This window comes from Apis cerana, linkage group LG9 (genome assembly GCF_029169275.1).
Source record: "Apis cerana isolate GH-2021 linkage group LG9, AcerK_1.0, whole genome shotgun sequence".
In the NCBI taxonomy this organism is placed as follows: Eukaryota; Metazoa; Arthropoda; class Insecta; order Hymenoptera; family Apidae; genus Apis; species Apis cerana.
This window is the reverse complement of record NC_083860.1, coordinates 731,166-755,106: the sequence shown is the minus strand read 5'-3', so window position 1 is coordinate 755,106 and position 23,941 is coordinate 731,166. Positions and strand designations below refer to the sequence as shown.

Genomic DNA, 23,941 nt, shown 5'->3' with positions numbered 1-23,941 from the left:
AAATTGTATCTACAATAGAAAATTACGATATAAGACAAGAAAAGATTATAGTTATAAATATAAAATAGAAATTTTACTTATGATTTTTTATATACTAAAGATATAAAAATATATTATTGAGTTAGCCACATAAAACTATTTTTGTCAAAACTATTATAAGATATTATTATATTTTTAATACAATTTTTTGGAAGATAAATTTTATAAATAAAAATAAATATAAAAGTTAGTATATAAAAATTTGATTAAAGAATATTAATAAAAATAAATTGCTTATTTATTTAACTTTAGTGAAGATGTTTTATTTAACACTAATTTAAATGATCTATAAATAAATTATTTAATAAATAATTACCTGATATTTTTGTATAACAATTTTTATAACAATTTTTATAACAATTTATATTGTTTATCTCTATAAAACTAATAATATATTTTCAAACGTTAAAATGTTTCTCAATTATTTATTTATTTATTTAATTAATATGAATATTAAAAAATATTTTTATAGAAAAATTGAATATTTTTTTTATCAGTATAATTGAATTATTTTTTTATTAAGTACTATATTATTAAGTAATTGCTTACTTTTTTAATGCAAATAATAATTAGTAGTAATTATTATTTTTACTTTTGTATAAATTTTAATATAATATTATATAATATAAATTATATTATAATATAGATTACGTAATAATTAAAAAAAGGAGAAAAATAAAAAAGAACTTATTTGAAAAAAATCATAACAAATAAAGCTTAATTTTACAATAAGTCATATAAATTGATTATCTGAATGGTAAAATTTTTATTGACGAAAAGATACTTACTTTAGATAATTTTATTAATTTTTTATTTTATTATTACAATTTAATAAAATTGGAATAAAATTTGTTTCATGAATAACATAGAGTTATTAATAATTGGAATTTTCAAGAAATAATCATAAATTTTCAAGATATTGACAATTTACAAATTATAAGAAATTACAAAATACAAAAAATATTTTGAAATATTAAAATTGGGAAAAATAAAAATAAAAGTTTTTAATTTAATAAACATAACAATTGAATATTATATTAATATATATATATATAAAATTAAATTAATTAAAAATTAATAAAAAACAGGAAATAGACTATATAACTATTGTCACTAACATTAAATTTGAACATCATTAAAAATATTTGAAAATATTAAAATATATCAAAATAAATTTAAATAAATAATCGTATACATTATAATTATATATATAATGAATACAGATAAATATTAAATCGTATTTTTTATAAAAATGTAAACATAAATAAAGCTTATTTGTAATAAAAATATTGTTTTTTACTTACTATGCGTTATTCAAATCACTCAAGAACATTTGTATTTTTTTCTATAAAATATGAATTTTTTTGAATACTAAAAAATAATCATTCAAAACAAATATATATAATTTCATTAAAAACACTATTATTGTAAAAAATGGGATATGTTAATTTGAAATTAAATTCAAAATAATATTTAAAAAATATTACTGCGTTTAATCAATATTTGTAAAATATAAAAAAATTTTTTTATTAAAAATCTCTATGAGAATGTGAAATTAATTTTCAAAATTTTGACGTTTTTAAAAATTTTGTATCTTTCAAATAGAATATCAAAATTTATTCACAAATATTTTTATTTTAAATGAATTTATTTTTTATCTTATTTAAACTTATTATTATATATTTATTATATATTTATATATCTATTATATATTTTTCTTGGAAAGAATAGAACAGACTTTTATTAAAACGAATATTCTTAAATATTGTAATTATAATAATTGATGAATATTCTTAATTATTATGCTTTATTTTATGCTAAATTTTATGCCAACTGATACTTCATTTTACGCCAAGTAATTTTTTTAAAAGCACTTTTTCAATAATCAAAATAGAATGATTCTTTTGAAGTAGAGATGCTCTTTTTTTCATGGTATATTATATAATTTGCAAAATTGTTTGTTTTAGTACAAAGTAATTATTTGCTAAAAAGTATTCAATTTTAATTTTCATCAGATAATTAAATTCGTCCAGAATATTAATAAAGTCGTATGATATTTTTAAAAGATCAATCTTAGAGGTCAAAACAATGATAAAAGTTAATATTTATATAAATATATATATAGTTTATATAGTTTATATAATATATACATAGTATATATTAGTATATAGTATATATATATAGTATATCATAAGTTATAAGAAGTAAATTTTGTATTAAATAAAGCGAAATAGATATGATATCTTAAAAAAAATCATAAATTAGCATTTATATGACTATATTATTCTTTAAAAAAATATATAAATTATCATGTAGAATTTTTGAGTATGAATTATTTCCATTAAGAATTTTTTATCACAACGTTTTGCCATCATTGTAATTAAGTCAATGGTAACTAATACATGGTTATTGCTAATTGCCTCTTCAACAACATAATTTAAATATTTTAATTAATTATAATTAAATTTATACTATTATTAATTATACTTATTATAATTACTATCTTATTATAATTAATGATTAAATAAAAAATACGTATTTATTTTATTGTCAATTTTAATTAAAAATTAATTATATTATCTTGAAAAATTGATATTTATAGATATAAGAATAGAATATAATATTTAAATTTAAGAATTCTAAAAGGAGATAGAAATTGATAATAATGGATTTCAAATGTAAAATTTTAACTTTATTCAATTATTATTTTTCGAAATTGAAAATTTTGAAAACGAAATAAAAAATTTTCAGCCTCATACATTTAATATCATGTAATTAATATAAATATAAATAATTAATACATTGAATGCTGTCTATCCAGCAGATTTGGATATATATCTGGGATTATGTTTTAATCTTTATTATAATTGATTGTAGAAAATAATTAGAATAATTATAATAATTAATCAAATAATCATCGCAAATAATTATCAAATGATCTTGTACAATATTAATAATCTATGATCATAAATTAACAATTTATAATTATTTGAATGATACTATGTATGCATGCAAAATCGAAATTTAAAGAAATTTAGAAAAGAGAAAATTTTTTTGCAATTTTTCAAAAAAATAATAATTAAAATAATCAAAATTCATTAAAATACAAAATTTCATATTATGACGAGTTTTTCGATTTTGAAGAATAATTCAACTGTTTCTGAGTTATAATCATTTTTTATTTTGTGTTAGTATTACTAATATTTAAAACTAATTTATTATTAAATTCTCAATATTTACAGAAGATGTTTCATAGATGATATCTTTATTTTATACACTTGATTTTTTTTTAAAGCTTCGCAAATTTTTTTGAAAATTTCAGATCTGTCGAATTATTTGACAAATATGTTGTATTCGATTTCATTAAATAATTTATCGAAGAATATATTTCTGTTATGAAATATATATAGAAATTGAATAAAAATATTCAAAAATATAATTTATAAACTTTATAATTTATAAAAAATATTTATGTAAAATTACATATAAAATTTAATACAGATATAAAATTTAGTAGTAATTCATAATGCTATTTAAAATAAAAAGTAATTATGTTTTCGAAACAGTTAAATTTTCGATTCTCAATCGTTTTTGCGTATGCTATGTTGTATGAATTTCGAATGATTTTTTTTTTTGAATACTTATACTTATTCTTATACTTATACTTATATCTTAAACTAATCTCTTCTAATCCATAGTTAAATCTATAGTGACGATATTTAATTTAATTAAATATTATTAATTGCATTAATTCTTTGAATGATTAAATTTTTGGTAATTAAAATGTAACGTAGCTTAGCTATGAAAAAATAACAAGAGAACAAAAACTATTGGAATAGAAATAGAAATAAAAAAATAAAAAAGTCATGAGTGTAAATGTGCGAATAAGAAATACAAAATTCTTGAAGCCGAAAAATTATGACATAGGTATAGTGATACTTTTATATATAATTACATGTATAATTTATAATATCTGTCGCTGAAATTTTATATATATTTAGAGATTATTATTATTATTAGAGATTATTATTATTAGAGATATGATTGACATGAAACACTATTAGAGACTGATAACTATGTTATCACTTATTGGGCAAATGATAATTATTACGAAATTATATTAGTAACATGTAGAAAGATTTCAATGTAAATGTACTACAATGTACATGTAAATTCAGATTATTAAAATTAGATTATACAGATTAAACGATTAAACTGCAATATATATAAATAAAAAAAGAATATTATATAAACATAAATCCGTGAATGTTTTATAAAAAACTTGTAACAAAGATATGAAATATATCCAGCACATTACGCGAGAATGTTTATTATAGAATGGTTGGACAAATATTTTCATGAAAGATAGATCGGTCGAAAGAGATACATTGCTTGGTCCTCGAGATTGCCAGATTTTACATCACTAGATTTTTATCTGTAAGGAACAGTGAAAACTATTGTGTATTAGTCGAATATCAATTCGCAATAAAAACTAATTGAATGAATTAATAATGCATTCATTGAATTAAAGCAATAAAGATGAAATTCGGAAAATGATAAATTCAGTTTCCCTAAAATATTAAGTTTGTATTCGTAATGGGGGACGATATTTTGAAGTGAAAACATAAACTTCTTTTCAATGTAATAAAATATTTGCAGATCTATATTTATATAACATTCTTTTCTTATTTTTATTTATAGAATATGTATTATAGAATATATATTATAGAATATATTGCAGTTTGCAATTTAATCAGGAGACATTCTATATATTAGTATTATATTTGTATTCAATGCTGAAAATTTTTCATTAATATTTCAGAAAGTAATTTACTTCTTCTTTTCTATCTCTTTTAAAATTTGTACCGATTAAACTATTGTCTAAATTTAAACCCAGACTTTGTTGATTTTATCATTCTATCAATATATTTTAATTATGATCAGAGAAAATATTATTGATTGGAATAATATTATGAAACGAAATGGTTCAATTTAGAACATTTTTAGAGAAAATATGAGAGAATATTAGAGAGAGAATATATAAATGATTGTAGACTATATCCTATTAAGTTTTTATTATCTCTTCTACTTATATTCTAATATTTAGAATCACTAATGTTTCGACTGTGTGTTTATAATAAAATTAGCTAACTAAAAATATAACTATCTTTCATAGAAAAGAAGTTTAAATAAGATAATAATAAAAAAACATATATTTCTTAATAAAAAAATAATCTTCAAACAAAAATGATATAAATATTTTCTCTCTCGGAATCCTTTCTTTAAAACTTTAAAATTTATTCAAAGTTAAAAATTAATTTAAAAGAAAATATTATTGCATTAATATTATCAATAACATTCTGAAGATTTTTTTTTATAATTATACTATACAATCGTTTTAATTTCTAAGATATCAAAAAATATTTTTAATTTTGCGTATTCTAATATTTGTGCATAGATATAATTTAATAATATTCAATTTTTATTTATTTCATATGTCAAATGTTTTGTTTTTTTATAGAATCATTTTATTTTATTATTTTTTTATTAAAAAATGTATGTATAAACGCAGAATTGGATATTATCGAATTTTATTGAATATATCTTAATATTATTATTATATGATATTATTATTATTATATGATATTATAATTAATATCAAATAATTATATGAATAAAATTTTCATTTTATTCTTTATTTTATGCTACTTTATCTAAATAATATTATTTGAATAATACTGTACTTGAAAGATAAATTATTTTAAATTGCGATTATAATGTATATATTTTCTGATGAAAACTTAATATTTTGACAAGTTAGAACAAATAAATAAATAAATTAAACAATGGTTGCACTATATTATATTTCGTTATTCAAATGTATCATGAATTTATTTTGTAAATATTTCGAATTTATTCGTTAAATGATAATTTGTCATAAAATGCATTCATTCTAATCTTAATATTTATTATTTTGTTTAGTAAAAAAACTATTTTTCTTTTATTTATTAATATAGATCAATATATATAGTTTTTTTTATAAGTTTTAGCTTATGAATATAATTTCGGAGTAAATAAATCTAAGTAATATTAGTCAGGTGAACCAAGGAAATTAAAAGAATTATGAACTATGCATGAATAAAAATCGAAATTTAATTGAAATATTATTATTTGAATATAAAATAATTGTTAATTGAAATATTGGATACATTATGACATAAATTTAATTACTTTTTAATTGCAATTGTAATTTTTAATCATAATCTACGAATATTAAAAATTTGTAAAAAATTTTATTCAATGAAAAAATTCAAATCGCATTTGAAATATTTAAAATATTTTTTAAAATATTATGCATTTTTGATTTTATAGTATTGTAGTCAAAATAAATTTAAATTTCTTATACTATGAGATAATCTTGAAATTCAAAAATGTGAGATCAATGAATGAAAATATTTTAAATTTTGATTTTATATTTTTAGTATAAAAGATTATTTTATTGAAATTTTACGTATAATATCTTCTGAATAAGAAAAATTCAATGTGCATTCGTGTGCATTTCTTTTATATTCATTGAATATTAGCATCATGTTAACTTTTGCTCATTATGAAAATATTTTTCGATGAGATGAGATTGAATTATTAAGTATTGGAATAATAATATTTTTTCATTTTAATTATGTATTATATCTCAAAAATGGATATAACTCTTATTCTATTTTGAAAATAATGGAAGTTATTTGATTTTTTCTTCTGTCATTATGAAGTACAAAGATGTATGTTGCAATAACAATTCAATAACCTTACAGTAATAATTAACAAGTCATTAATTAGAAAAATATTGGTAGTGAATCGATTACGCAATTAATACAGACATACTATTGATCAGTATATATACTTGATTGTCAGACTTATGACTAGCAAAAATCCAGCGTGAAACGGAGCGCAACTCACAAATGATAAAGCTTCATCACTATATACTGCTTGAGTGAGATAACCCGAAGACCTCAACTGCGCAGTTGCGAACCTGAATTCATTGGTGTTCATCTTTATCCTATTTATTGATAATATACACGAGTAGATTCATTTTAGATTTTAATTGTAAGCTTTAAAAATTTACAGTTCATCTACAGCTTCTTTTACTTTTTATGACAGAATAATATAATATAATATAATATAATAAGTAAATATAGTGTATATATATATTCATAGGTTTTTATTATAAATATAAAATTTTTCAGGATTATTTTGAAAGAAGAAAATAATACTTTTAAATATTCTTGAAGGTGAATAATAATGTTGAATTATTTATAAATATTGCGATATTATAATCTGAAAATAAAAAAAAGAGAAAAAACAAAAATAAAAAAAAATGGAGCGTTTTGAATTAGTAAATTCATCAATAAAAATTATTGAAAGCTTTTAAATATCAGAATAATAGAGGCAAAAGTGTATTTGAAAAAAAGAGAAAAAACAAAAATAAAAAAAAATGGAGCGTTTTGAATTAGTAAATTCATCAATAAAAATTATTGAAAGCTTTTAAATATCAGAATAATAGAGGCAAAAGTGTATTTGAAAAAAATATATGAATGTTGAATATTTACATGCTCATATACATATCCTTTTTGTAATGAGAATGGAAGATACTATTACAATACTTTGAAAAATATTATATTATATAAGAATATTATATTATTATACAATTATTATACAAAGAAAAATGGCAATAACATTTGAAAATTGATAAATGAAAAGTGACATTTTTATTTTTTAAGAATACAAATGAGATATATTAAAATAGATTATAGAAGAATGATAAATGAATTGGAAATCAACATCATGATTGCAAATCTATATTAGATATAGATAAGATAAATATAGATAAAGTAAATATTTCTATAATTACAGTTTTGTATTATTCTCTGCGAATTATGCAATACAATTATTAAGAATAACTATATTGAAAAATTTATGACATCAATTTATTGTGTTTAAAGTGAAAAAGTTAAAGAAAAAATATAAAGATAATCTTAATTTAATTAAATAAAATAAGACATTAATAAAATAATATGACATAAAACATTTGATTTTTTCTTGGTTTTACATACATAAAATATATAAATATATAAAATGTTTTTAATAATTTTTGTTAATAACGTAATAATATAATTCAATTCAAGTCAAATTGAATCATAACATAGAATTATAATATTAAATCATAATATTATTTTTACAGATATTATGTTTTATAGAATATATAAAAAATTAAAATTAAAATATAATCTAATTTTAATTTAATAATTGCAAAGAAAAGAGGCAAAAAAGAAAATATTATTATAAAGATATTATCATAATTTTACATACCATTTATATGATTATTTATAATATATTATGTGATAATATATTTTTCAATGAGTTAATAATTGTATAAATATGGATACATATATTAAATTTTTTAACTGCAAAAAAATGAATAAGAAATAATTAATTTTCAATTGGATAAGAATTCAACATAATATTATATAATTTTCAATTCAACAAGAATTTAAAACATAACATTATGTAATTTTTAATTAAATAAGAATTTAAAACATAACATTATATAATTTTTAAAAGTCTTTGAAAATGCAAAAAAAAAAGTTTTGCAATAAATTTTGCAGATAAATCATTGAATTGAATCGATAATTAAGATTATTATTTTATTATGCATGTTCAAATTTATAAAATATAAAATATAAATAAAAAATTTTAGTTCCAAATTAAATAAATTAAAAAAACCAATTATAGAATTTAAATGTAAAAACGCATAACGTATAACTTTTCAATCTTAATTCGATAACATCTTAATGAAGATAAGATTAATCTATTATCTTTTCTTTTATTTTGTATTTTTTATTTTCTTTATTTGTCTTGTTCAATGCCATAGAAATTATAATTAATTTGTTATTCAAAAATAATTTGCTACATGAAAAAATGATTAAGAACTCGATAGCATAAATGATAAAGGAATTGACTTTAAAAATAGATTATTTTTTTAAAAAATATAATCATGTTATGATTCTAAACATAAACATCTTAATAGTGTGTAATGATCTAATTAAAAATAGAATATAAACAAAACAAGAATAAATTATTATAGATTGGATTTTATAAGAATTTATATTTTTTTCTTAAATTTAATTATCAAAGATTTAGTTAATAAATATACAAAAATACTAGAAAGAATAGATTATTTAGAAATAATGTAAATCTATGTATTTAGGCTAAAGGATATACATTTGAATATCGACTTTAAAAATATATGATTTTAATATGATTTTATATAATATATGATATTTTGTAAATTAATAGTTTTATATTATAAAAACTTTAATATTTTTTATACAAAATAGTGTAATAGAAAATATAAAATTTCATTTTATATTTTCATTATCAAAAAAAGGAAATTTTCTTTCATATTTTCTCATACATTTATAAAAGAAATTAATTATATCAAATTTTATATTTTTTGAAACTATTAAATTTTTATTCAAGATATTATTTTGCATCGATAGTGACAGATATTCGAATAGATTGTATATTCTAAATTTTTCGTTTTGAAAATGAAAAATGATCAAAGTTAAAATCCAAATTAATTTTTTTTTTATTTTATTTTATATTATTATATTATTTACTAACATTTCTATTGTATCAGAATCTATATGAACTGATTTTTGAATTAATATTATATATATAAAATATTAATTTTTTTAGATTAGAAATTAAATAAAAATTTTTTTTAAATTGATTTTATTTAATTTCATATATTTTTATATGCTGAATAAAGTTTTCGATATATTTATTAAAAATGTATTAAAATTCTTTTTTGATGTCAATTTATTATATTTTTTGTTTTAATTATTCTAGTTTTCTATATATTAAAGTTCTGAAGTCAATCCTTTCCAATTTATCTTCTTAAGAAACTTTCTTCTTCTCCAATTTGTGATTACAAATTTTCTAAAGTATTCTTTTCTTTAAAGTATTCTTTTTATATTTTAAAATAATATGATTATAAGTTTTCTTTATCATTTCTATAATATATTGTCATTTATTCTCATGATCTATAATAAAAAGTTTATAAAATCTATAATAAGTATAATTTTGAATTAGTAGCTGTTCGCGAGAAATTATTGCTCTCGAGATTTGTAAATAGCTTATTCGGAAAAATTCCTCATAGAAATTCTTTTCTTAGTTCACACTCTTAAATTATAATAAATTAAACCTGAATAAGGGATGATGTTAACTGAATAGTCTGTCGTTTTTGAAAGTTTAGATCCTTATGAAAATATAAACATTATCCAGTCTGGTTGGACCGATTCTAAAAAACATATTCCAAACATAGTTGATTCGATGATAATTAAGACCATTCTTTATTTAAGGAAATTTATAAGAAAGATACGTTATTCTATTTCTGTTTATCTTGAGATTTTTATATACAAATCACTATCCAAAAAAGGAAATTGGGTATTGTCGCAAATTGGGCTCGTGATATTATTGGAGTGTCCCGAGAAACTATGTTCTTCCTAATTGAACCAGGAAGGGATTTTTCTGAGGGCGTTACTTGAAAATAGAATCTCATAGTGATTATTTTGTAATCTTTAGATATGATAACAATTAGTTTATAAACACATCGTGCTCTGACTATCGGATACGATTATCTGCTGCGACATTGTGAGAGATCCTACTCTCTAATAGATAAGCATTCTTAACTTATATACAATTTACAATTGTAATACAAGAAGTATACTTGTTACGATTAATCGAAGGGCATTCGATAATGATTAGTTTATATCCACTAAATCAATACAATACTATTATTGCGGGTGCGAACATTGGTCCTTTGAACCGGATCCTTGGTAGATTTAAGCAAATACAAGTGTGAAAAAACCAATTACTATTGAGATTGGGCAAGCATACATTCTACCAGAAAGAGAATTACTTCTGAATCTTTTCTGAAGGATAACATTCAACGGACATTAGACTCCTGCAAATGGCCAGGTTCCAGACAACGAAGAGTGATTAAGCGATACCTGTCTTCAATTCTATTTATGTTTGCCGAATATTGTGGATTTAAAATGCATAAGAAGAAAATTATCAGTGTAAATTAAATCTGACTATTTATTCGAACACGTTTCCTGATGATCAACACACAATGGAGATTATTTGCTGCAAGCGGCATTTATTGAGACTTCGATCAACGATAATAACCTTCACTGAATTACTCGTTAACATGGCGTAATTTTTTGATTCATCAACGAAAGACTTGACAATCATTTCCAAGATCAACGAGAACGGATATTATCATTTCGGTTTTTCCGGTGAATTGAATTGTTCATTATATTTCTTGACTTAAACATTATATATAAGTTAAGTTGTGTATATGATAGATTCAGAGATTAATCGGTGAGCGTGGTCGCGTCCAGGCCAGTCTAATCGATTAAAGAATTTTTGCGTCACGCATGGAAAATTCACTAAGCCTGTCTTCTTCAGAAGCGGTTAAATCAAAATATTTCATTAATTAATAAATTCGTGGTAATTCAAGATTACATAGAATTGTTTATTATGAACATCAGATGAGAAGATGCATCGCAAAAATTATTTCCGCAAAAATTTTGAGAAATATATGTATTTCGACATGATAAAATTATATAATTTTCACGAATAAAATTTCACGAATAAAATTGATCATATACAACGCGTGAAGATATATTCAACGTCTTGTCAATTTTTCGTAAATATGTCTTCTGCGATAGCCGAATCGTTGACATCGATTCAAATGACTTTGGTCTCTTCTTCGAGTATTCGTAACGAGCGTGGAGAATAGGTCTTCAACAGTCAGAAAAACAATTCAGTGCTATTCAATTGATGCAGTTAAAGGAAACGGAAGATTCGAAATATGATGAATCAATCAACTCCGCGCGTCGTAGCTTACGTGTCATAGAATCGAACATGAAATATCGTTCCTATCGATCATCATGAAATCTCGATTATGGCTATTAACGATTTCAATAAGTTCGCGCGAATTAAAGGAAATTCCATCGCATAATCTAAAACAAGAATCCGCAAAGCTGTTCACATTGCGAGAGAATTTCGAGCTCATTGCAAGAAAACACATTATGTTATATAACGGAAATATCATCGCCATTAAAAATTACCGTGAATGATGAATTCAATTCGCGTGTTCTCAAAGTATCGAATACCAATTCCAAGATGCGAGTAGTATCCGAAGGCTTCATGAAATAGAATGTCATTGATTGATGTAACAATTATCCAAAACGACTTTCTGTCGATTTTTCTTTATGTTTAACTATCTAACGTCTTTTTATACATCGACATAAATACTCTGTATCAGTACATTGTAAAATCATTTTAATCTCTTCAACGCAGAGAAAATTTCTTGTGAAAAAAAAAATGCTAAATGGTTTGTAAAACTGTTTAAATTAATCATTGTCGCATACGACACCATTTCAACTCCATCTCAACTATTCATTCGTGAATACGTCTGGACAAATTCAACTTCGTTACCAAGAACGAAAATTCGCGAAACTTTCGATGTTATATGAATTATGTTTCCATCATACAGAAATACGTCACATCGAATCACATGATCAGCATATTTTTGAAATTGGAAATTATCATAAAACGCGATTTCTATCCGTGATTATCATATCAATGATTAAAAAAGAAGCATTACTACCAAGACTCGGACAATATCTCGAAAGTTGACTTCATTCAGTACAGATATTCCAACAAAATCTTTCAATATTAAAAATATTACCGATTTTGATGGGGATTTCTAAGTTAATGGTAAATTCAAAGTAAATATACTTCTAAATGATTAATTGTAAATGACATCGAATATTAGCGGATAGAAATATTGCTCAAGTTATAATATAAAGAAATACGATGTAATTACATAGAATCTAAGATTAACTATCTGCCACTAGGGTCCAAGGTTGTGCATTTCTTTTTGTTACAGATAATTTATTTCGATGAATCATCTATCACAATGGAACAAGCACGCAACAAGTTTACGGTAAGGATTGACGTGGACATGTTTGGTTGTATAACTCCAAAGTTTCAACTCGAAACAATTAAGAATCTCCTTAGGATTATATTTTTAAGTACATGAATTTTACAACGGATGATTATCAATAAACAATTCATTTCATTATATGTTCCATATTTGGGATTATGGAAGATCACAAGAAATTTGATAATTCAGTCTTTATTGTCAAGCGTCGATGAGTTTCATTACATTTTAGCACAGTTCAAGATTTGCATGAATTCTCATCATCCGTTCTATTCGTTTTTATAAAACATATTCTATTGTATCTTGAACGTTTCTTAATAGAAGATTCTTAAATTATTCTCATCTGTTTTGACATCAAGAAGAATCATTTGAATGAATTTCATTTATTCAAGATGATGCGATTGTAACGAGAAAAAGTTTGGTAGCATGATTATCCCAAACTACTTCAACAGCGAAGCAAAGAATTATGCGTTACTGTCATAAGAATTACCATAAGTATAGACACGAAGATCGTAATCCATGAGAAAACTCTTCAGTTCCTGCTGTGGAAGGAAGATTATGGAGTGTCATGGAGTGGCATCATGAAGAAACCAACATTATATGAGGAATGTCATTTGGTGTTCATTGATTATTACGAATTGGCGTTCTACCTGGTGCGGGTCCATCTCTCAAGGCAATTAAGTAAGAGCCTGTTAATAAGCCTTACTGATGAGTCTTATGGCAGGCTCCAGGACAAAACGCTTTCCTTCTCCTTTTTTTTTTTCTATCATTTCTCCTTCTTTTTTAAAGTTTTTTAAGTAAATAGAGCATTGGATCAAGATGAGGCTTAGGCTAAAATAGTTCGAAATATGACATTGTTTACCGCAAACTGTTTACCACAAACTATGGATTTTACAAGACTTTAAGAAGACTATTATAAGTCGTCATTTAGCATATTCGCGTCTTGACAGAGTTTCAATATAATATTCGCCACATTGTTCTACAGGTTACTACACATTTGCAGCAATTGAATGACAGTCTTTCTTATTATGTCCATCATTATCGAGAAGTAACAATCTCTTTTAAATACTTCGCAAGATACGAGAGAGAGAGAGAGAGAGAGAGAGAGAGAGAGAGAGAGAGAGAGAGAGAGAGAGAGAGAGCATTAATCATCTACTCTCTCCATTATTCCAATGTCCGTTTATTGTGTCTCAATTGTTTAAAGACTTTAAGTTTAATATATTGTGTAAATTGATCATACGTGTCAATTACCATATAACAAGATTAATTAGATTAAATAGTTTTATTCACAATATCATTACTGACACTTACTATACAGAGAAATTTGTGATTATTATATGGATTATTATAATTTTGAGCGCAAGCTGTCTAAGATTATGGCAATATGTTCGCGAGCATTTATTACTCGCGAGATTTATAAACAGTTTATTTGAAGAAATTCCTCATAGAAATTTACTATTCTTTCTTTTCTATTATTATAGCTCGCAGGTCTCTTAAATTATAATAAATTTAACCTGAATAAGGAATGATGTTAGTTGGGTGATTTGTCATTTTTGAAAGTCGACCCTTGTAATTGTATATTTTGATATAATTTAATCTGGCTGGACCAATCCTAAAAGTAACATTCTAGATGCGATTGATTTGACAACAACTAGCATCATTCTTTGTTCAAGGAAATTTATAAGAGAGAATTATATATAATAATTTATAAAATAGACTGTTCTGTTTGTCTTGAGATCTTTATATATATTTTTATTATTACTGAAACAAAAAATTTTCCTCAATTTTTCCTAGGATAGCGTCGTGAATCGGCATTGCTCGCGATATTATTGGTGCGTCTCGCCGAGAAACTGTATCCCTCCTAAGGAAGGGATTTTTCTGAGGGCACGAGCATTACTTATAAATGGAATCATAGTAATCACATCTGACTGCCGATAATTAGATAATTTGTGAACATTTGTGTTGTGCTTTGACTGTCTCATATGATTATCTACTGCGAATTGAGAAACTTGTTCTCTAATAGACAAATGCTCTGTATAAGAAACTTATATACAGTCCATAACTAAGAAATGTACTAATCGAAAGATATTCAACAGTCATTAACTTATATTCACCAAATCAGTACAATACTATTATTGCGTATATGAACAGCTATTGTTGAGCATTTAAAAAATTTTTGGATATTAACAAAAACCTTACTCACAGTATTTTGTCATAAGAAGATTAAAATATAATTTACTGCTGATTTATCAAAAAAGCGCTATTTATAATTTATCTAATTACAAAAAATTGATTATAAATATAATATAATTAATTTAAAAATTAAAATTTTAACATAATTTAAGAAAAAAATCGTTGAATTATTATGAATCATGATTCCTTAATTTTTCAATGATTGCATTTTAATTGTATTACTTTTGAATGTAAATTTATATTCATATTTAATGACAAATTAGAAACAAAATTTGTTCACATATATCCAGAATTCATCAAACTTCATTGTCTTTCTTGATATTCTTTATTTAATAACAAATATTCTTTATTTAATTCTTTATTTAATAACAATTTAAAAAATTAAGAAAAATTATTTAAAAAATTCTATATATATGTAATTCTCAAAGAAAATGTTGAAAATTAAAATTTCAAGAATCTTCAGTTAAAAATGTTATGAATATTCCTACATTTTTAGGACATTATGTATATTGATAGCATTCAAATTTAGATTGTATTGCAGTTCAATATTTTTGTCAAATATATCATTAATGTTTTTAAGAAAAGTTATATTTATGACTTCTTTTTTTCACATATGTAATTCATATATATAATTCACATATATAATTTAAATGCATAAAAATTGTATTATATTTATTTACTTTTTTACTTACATTGATTTTTAACTCAAATAAAAATAAAATATTTTATGAATATAAAATATCATCTTAATTTATAAAATTTATTATATAAGAATTTATATTTTATATATAATTTTAATCATAAATTGTGAATAAAATGTTTGATATTGTTATCTTACATACTAGAATCAAAAATGATACCATTTTCCTATCAATTTAGTATTTATTATTTCATTTTATTATTTTTTTAATTATTAGTATAATAGTATGTCAAACATATTAAATACAATGCATATTAGATAATATAATATAATATATATATATATCTATAATCTATATATAATATATATATATATATTATATTATAGAGATATATATATAATATATAAAGTTATAAATAAAAATAATAATATAATAAAAATATATAAAGTGTCCCAAAATATAAAAATATCCCTTAACTAGAAATTTCTGAAATAATTTTTTTGCAAAAATTTTCGTTATGACTTTGTTAAGGAGTTATTAACAAAAAGCAGTGGCCAAGTATACGTAGTTTAGTCAAGTCACAACGGTATATGTTTTCGACGAAGTACGAATAAATCTAATCAAAATGTTAAAGAAAGTATGTTGAATATTATAGTTTATTCATTATTCAATGATATAATTCGATATAATTTTTTATCGATAAAAAATATTTATTATATTGAAATAGACGACTTTGTTCAATATATGACTTTCTTCAATATATATTATTGTTTACAATAATAATTTATTTATTTTGGTCGGCGACACATAGCCAATGCTATCGTAGTTCGATTAAGCTACGCATTCCATGATTGGTCAATGATTTTTATTAATAATTCGTTAAGAAAGTTGTAATGAAAGTTTTTACAAAATTTTGCAAAAAATTATATTAAATTATTTCAAATTATATTAGAATCTTCCAATTAATGGATGTTTCTACATCTTTTGAGACTTATATATATGTATTTTTAAGATAATTATTCGCTGATTTTAATGATTTTAAAATATGCTGTCAGAATCATCCTTCTGAATTTTTTTTTAGACATGTTTATTACTCTTGGTTTTAATTTTCGAGATAATTTACAAAAAACTTGTCTTGAATTTATTTTATAAATAAATTGATTATAGCATTAATGATATAAATAATCATCTAATAGTGATTATATTTCTATACAATCTAATCTAAACAATAAAGAAAAAAAATTAATAGATTTAGGTTAGATTATATTTTATTGATTTATTATTTAATAACAACTATAGTTTCTTATAACTTATATAATAAAAAAGAAAAATTAAAGAATTTTAATTTAATTTAGCTAAGTTAATTAAATTAACTTTCAGTGATTATCTAATGGTAAAAACATTATAATCTAACTTAAATATATATAAATAAAAAATATAAAAATTAAAGATAATAATATAATAAAAAAATAAATAAAAATAATAAATTAAATAATATATAATAAATAATATATAATTAAATAATATATAATATATAATTAATAATATATAATAAATAATATATAATTAAATAATATAATTAAATAATAATAATAAAAGAATTAAAGATTTATAAATTAGTTTAGATTTCATTGGTTTATTATAATTTTTATAATTCATCGTAATATGAATTATTTTTTTCATTAAAAATTGTATCAATTTATTATAATTATTATATATATTTAAAAATTCATATAATTTCGTTAAGATTAAATTTCTTAATATTTAATAATTTTTAATAATTTTATTAAATTTTTTATTATTTATTATCTATTGCAATATATGCATTTCGCAAATTGTTGATATATTATTTGGAAAGAATATATATTAAATATCCAAATTCAAGTAATAACATATCTATTATAAGTAGTTATGATATTCATTATAAATATAAGTTTATCAAAAGTTTTTTATAAATATATTGAGTGATACTACTGAATGATCATAATGTATACAAAGTAAAATTGAGATATCCAGAAAGTCATCGAAATTAATGTATCCTTTTGTAAATAATTATTATTGTTACTTAATAAAAATAAAATTCATTACTTAATGAATAGGATCAAATCAATTATTTGTAGAAGATTTCTATGATCTCTAAAATAAATATATAAGTTGAATATATTTTCCTGTACATAATTTGCTTATATAATTCTCATGTATATAGTATCTCCTACACGATAATGCTTGCCGAGATATATTACGAAAGTAATATAGTATAAATAAAATAATGAAACTGAAAATAATTCTCACTATATAGTCTTATTATATATAGAAAAATAAATTCGTATTACAGAATAGAAGTTCGAAGTAGCATTCGGTACATTGAATCAATTATTTTAAATTATTTATAAAATAATATTAAATTATTTATAATTATTTATAAGATAAAAATTTAAAAAATAAAGTTTTTATTTTTATTTTTATTTTATTTTTTTTTCTGATTATTTTTTTATATTTGTGGTATCTTTTATATTTTTTTTTACTATATATATTTTATTTTTATTAATTGATATGAAATCAAATATTTGTAAGTGATAGAAAAATTTAAATGAAAATAGGTTATAAATTTAAAAACTATTCAAATTTTAATGAATTTAATTCATTATTAATTCATAATTTCAAATAATTTTATAAATAATAGGATTATCATTTTTTCGATTTTATTTATTAGGTGATTTATTTATTAGATGATTTTATTTATCAATTTGAAAAAAATTGATTTTTTAATTAAATAAACGAAATTGAATTTATATTAATTTGTAATAAAAAAAGTATTTTAAACTATCTTAATTTATAATAATATTATAATATTATAAAATTATAATATTATTTATAATATTATGAAATTTAATCGCAACAATTTAAAAGAAAAAACATTTTTATTCTTTTTTTTAATTAATAATATTTTTAATTAAAAACTTTTATGATAAATAAATTTTCACAACATTTTATTGTTATTAATAAAAACTATAGATATGTACATATACGTACACATTAATAAAAATTATAATTTATATATATATATATATACTTTGCTACATATGAAACTTTATCAATACGATTTTTTCTTATTTCCGTATTTTAATATCTGGATAGCAATTCATAACATTCTGAATTTTACAGTAGAATAAGATGACATTCTTGATTACGAAACATACTTCGAAACAAGTTTCGTATAAATAAATTCAAAAATAGAATACTAACATATTCGTGGGAAATTTTTGGATGATCATATTTCTAAATGCTAAGATAAGCATAAAAATTCGTAGACAAAAATTGAGATTTATTTAATAAATTATATGTAATTATGTATATAATAATATATTAAATTATATTTAATAAATTATATTTAAAGTGAGACCAAGATAGAGTGATTTTCTACATATATGTCTATTATAGATCTATTTTTGTCACTATTATCTAATACAATTTAAATTGTTTATAATTTAATAAATAACTTAATAAAAACTCAACTAATATTTCTCTATACTATTTTAGATTTAAAAATATATCAAAAATATATTAGCACTATGGAAAAATCTGTGCGTCATATAAATATCCGTAAATATACACAAACGTGCTATGATTCATCAATGAAATAAAAAAAAATAAAATAATAATATTTCTTATGTAAAATGATACCAAATATGAATATAATACATATATATATATGTTATAGAAACAACATAAATAGTTATTTTAGTAGTTACTTCTTATAAAAGTTACTTCTTCGAAAATAATTTTTCTAAAATTATATTTACTGAAAATTACAATCTATACTTTGTATAAAACATAAAATTTCATTAACAAATTTTAGAGATTCAATATATGATAATTATTTATATAATGATAATTTATATAATGATGATTCATAATTAACATATAAATTTATTCACAAAAAATAAAGTTATATTATAAACAAAAATAAATTAATAAAAATAATGTTAATATAACTTTATGATAGTATAAATAAGAATAAAAAAATATTAAGTATGAGGAAAATAAAAGAAGAGATATATATATATAACATATATTTATATTATATATATTATAAATCTAACATTAGTTTACATTATGTTAAAGATTATATATTATCAAAATGTTTTTTCTGATTATCAGAATATTTCATTAATATTAGATTGAGAAATGATTTAATAGTAAAGAATATGTAGTAAAGATATTTAATAAAAAAAAATAAGCATAAATTGTCTTATACAATGTAAATCATATCGATACTTTTATGTGTTGCACGGCAAAGCGCGACAATTCAAAAAAAAAAAAAAAGAAAAGAAAAAAGCAAAGCAAAAATGAAACAGTAACCGTGACATCCAATTCACATACAAAATAGACAAGATATGAATTGCATTCTTATATATTTTTATTCATATATTTATTCATATATTAACAAAATAAATAGATTTTTTTAAAAATAGAATATATCTTTTCGATACTAAATATGTATTTAGAGATTCAATATATGATATACATTGTATTTATTTACATTTATTATATTATTCTACTTTAATTTCTTTCAAAACTATAAATTTGTTGTATACATTAGAATAACTAAAATAAAAATATAGATGGATATTTTAAATTCTACTTAATTCTACTTATTTTAAGTAATTCTATTTATTTTAAAATACATATATAATTTTAAAAATGAAATATTTTATTTGAGTATATATATAATTTATATTAAATTTAATTGATATTAAATTTTTAATGTTTTTTAAAAACTTACTTTTTTAAAAAAAAAGTAAGTGCAAAAAGAAAAGAATACATTAATACAGCAAATATTAAATAATATTTCGTTGTGATCTCATCATCCTATAAGTAATGCCTTTTTCTAAAATATAAAAAAAAAAATATATGTAATTTTCTTAGAAATATTTTTTATTATGCTATCTCAATAGTAGAAATTCTTAGATTATTAGATTTTAAATAAAAAAATGATTAGTTATATAAATAATAAAATCTTAAATAAGATTAAAATATTTTATGCTAAATTATCAAAATAAAATTTTTTATTTTATAGTTCAGAAAATAGAAAATATAAAAAAAAATATTTTATTTATTAAAATTTTACATCTTATTTATAATATTATTTTATTTAAGTTAAATAGAATCTACGTTCTATGTGAAATATTTATTTATTATTTTAAATAGTACTGAAAATATTTATTTTGCCAAATGTTATTCGGCACTAGGTAAAAATACTTTATTTGAGTTAAGTTTGTCTTAATTTGTGTTCGATTAGACTTGAATTATATGTATATGTACTATAGTATAAATAGTACTTTCATATTATGTTAAACTTAAAATTAAATGAATTTAAATTTGATTATTACAATTAATATTTCGATTATAATTGTAATCTAACATAAATCAATTAAAATTAAATCATTCCAATTTCCATATTAAAAATGAATATTAAAAAATTGAATATATAATGTTATCGATTTTATTTCCTTAATAACTTATTAAGAAATAATGAACGACTAAAAAGCTAAAATCTGAAAGTTATATAGAAAAATATAATGATAATAATCGTAAATAATAATAATCATAATAATAATCATCAAAATATCATAATAACATATGTCAAGATTATCGGAAAGTCCCCTATATCTTATATTTACATAATTCTTGAATAAAAATTAAATAAAAAGAGAATAAATTTTATTATTAATAACGTATTTATTATAGTGTTAAAAAAAGAATTGTATATTTTTTTATAAAAAATGAAAATAAAATAAGAACTTAGTTAAAATAAAAAATAAATTCATTTGAAATAAAGATGATTAAAAATAATAATTAATCCTAATATTTTATTTGAGAAATAAATTATTTTCAAATAATTAATATTTAAAATAATTAATAAATAATAGTCCCATAAATTAAACATAGATTTTATCTCATTATCAAATTAAAAAATATAAATGTAAAGATGTTAATATAAAAATATATATGTTAATATAAAAAAATAATTTTAGAAAACAAAAATATTATTTAAAAAAATTATTTCAAAACATTTATATATTCTTTTAATAAAATCAAAAAATATCTAATTATATATAAAAAATAAAATAACAGAACTTTATAGATTTATAGATATTTAATAGAACTTATAGATATTTAATAGAATCTTATAGATATTTAATAGAATGGTATATAAAGAATAACAAATAAGAATAACAAATACTAAAATAATTTATCTTTTGAATGAATTATTTAAATAAATTATGATTATTTAAATTATGATTATTAAATTATTATTATTTAGGGAAATTAAAAATAAAATAAAAATTTTTATTTTAATAATTATTTGAATAAAAATTTATTTTAATGATTAATCTTATATTGTAGAATATGAATATTATAATAAAGTTAATCACTGTCAATAATGCATTTTAGAAATTTATGATTTTAAAATATAAGTTTTAATCATGAAATAGAAGTTATTTTATATATTATCAAAATACAAAACATCTTTGTTTTTCTATTAAAAATAATTCCTATATAAATCAAATAACAAATAGCTAATAAAAATGAAATAAAAAAATAGATAATAAAATAATTTATTATAAATTATTTATTATATAAAATATAAATTTTTTTAAACATATTATTATTTAAATAAATTTGTTATACAAATTTCGGAGCATTAAAGTTACTTCACATTTATTTATTCTTTTTACAATTTTCTTTACAATGATTATTATATAAATGCACTTTCGCTTATGTCTCTTCAATAATGCGTGACAGTTAATTCAAATTTTCGTGATTACTATTCGGTGACTTCCAACTTTTATGAGAATTAGTTTATTTTCATGAATTTTATTATGTTAATTGCAATATTATTTGAATAAGAATAATGAAAATAATATATATATAAAATATAAATTTTTTTCGAGTAATAATTTTTTTTGATAATATTATTACCCTGTTCCATTCCTCTAAAAATTTTCCAAATACATATTTCAAAATGATTAATTTATAATCATTTATTTATTTATAATCAATATTATTATTTATAATCAATTATTGGTATTTAATTATAAGGATTGGAATAATTTTAATTTTATAAGAATAAACACATTATAAATAACATGAAAAATTGTTTCATTTAGATTAATGAAATAATCCATTATGTATCAATTTGTTTTATTTTTATTATTAATTATTTAATAATTAATTAAACTATTTGTAATAAAAAAGTCAATATCTCAATATGTGCTGCAACTTATTATATATAACTACGTATATAACTACGCTCATTTTCATATAAGTATATACATACGTAGTTATTCGTATTTATTATTCAAATTCATCCAACTCTTATTCAAATATTAATGAATTCACTTCAGTAAAAAGTCTTGTTCAAGATGAAAAAGACTTTGAAAAGATTTGTAACGCTTTTAGCGTTTTCTAATAGTATGTCATAGTATTGATTACGAAATATGTATAAGCATAAATAGGTCAATAGAGAATATTAACAAAGATATCAACCATTGAAGTTTTACACATAAGAATCTAATAGTGACTAATTTTATCTTTTATTTTTTTGAAAATTACTTGACACTAAACTCGTTCATTATATAGTAGATGAATTTTAAATCATTATAAATATATGCATACAAAAATATGTATATGTATACGTAGATACTAAAAATATTTATAAGAAATTTTATTTTACAATGATCTTCTAGACTATCTTTCAAAGTTTTTTTTTTATTACTAGTTTGAAATATCTTGTATATTAGTAAAAATTATTGAATATATTGTGTATATTCTAATGTAATGAAGTAGATAATATGAAATATTATACAATATAAATAAATATACTATAAATGAAATACTATTTAATATATCCCAAAAATGTGAAAATATTATTAATTGAAGAAATTTATTAATTGAAGAATATTAAATCTAACAATATTAAATATTATTT

The 23,941-nt window shown here is 19.9% G+C and overlaps 1 protein-coding gene and 1 long non-coding RNA gene across 3 annotated transcripts in view; both read left to right on the top strand.

Annotated features, from left to right (window-relative positions):
* The window catches only part of LOC108001956 (hepatocyte nuclear factor 4-gamma), a 255,501-nt gene that overhangs the window by 48,198 nt on the left and 183,362 nt on the right, over positions 1 to 23,941 (top strand). The gene's annotated exons all lie outside the window — the stretch shown is intronic.
* Positions 10,316 to 14,370, top strand: LOC133666714 (uncharacterized). The gene is made up of 2 exons (XR_009831220.1): positions 10,316 to 12,885; positions 13,058 to 14,370. It is a non-coding gene; the product is annotated as an uncharacterized LOC133666714 (long non-coding RNA).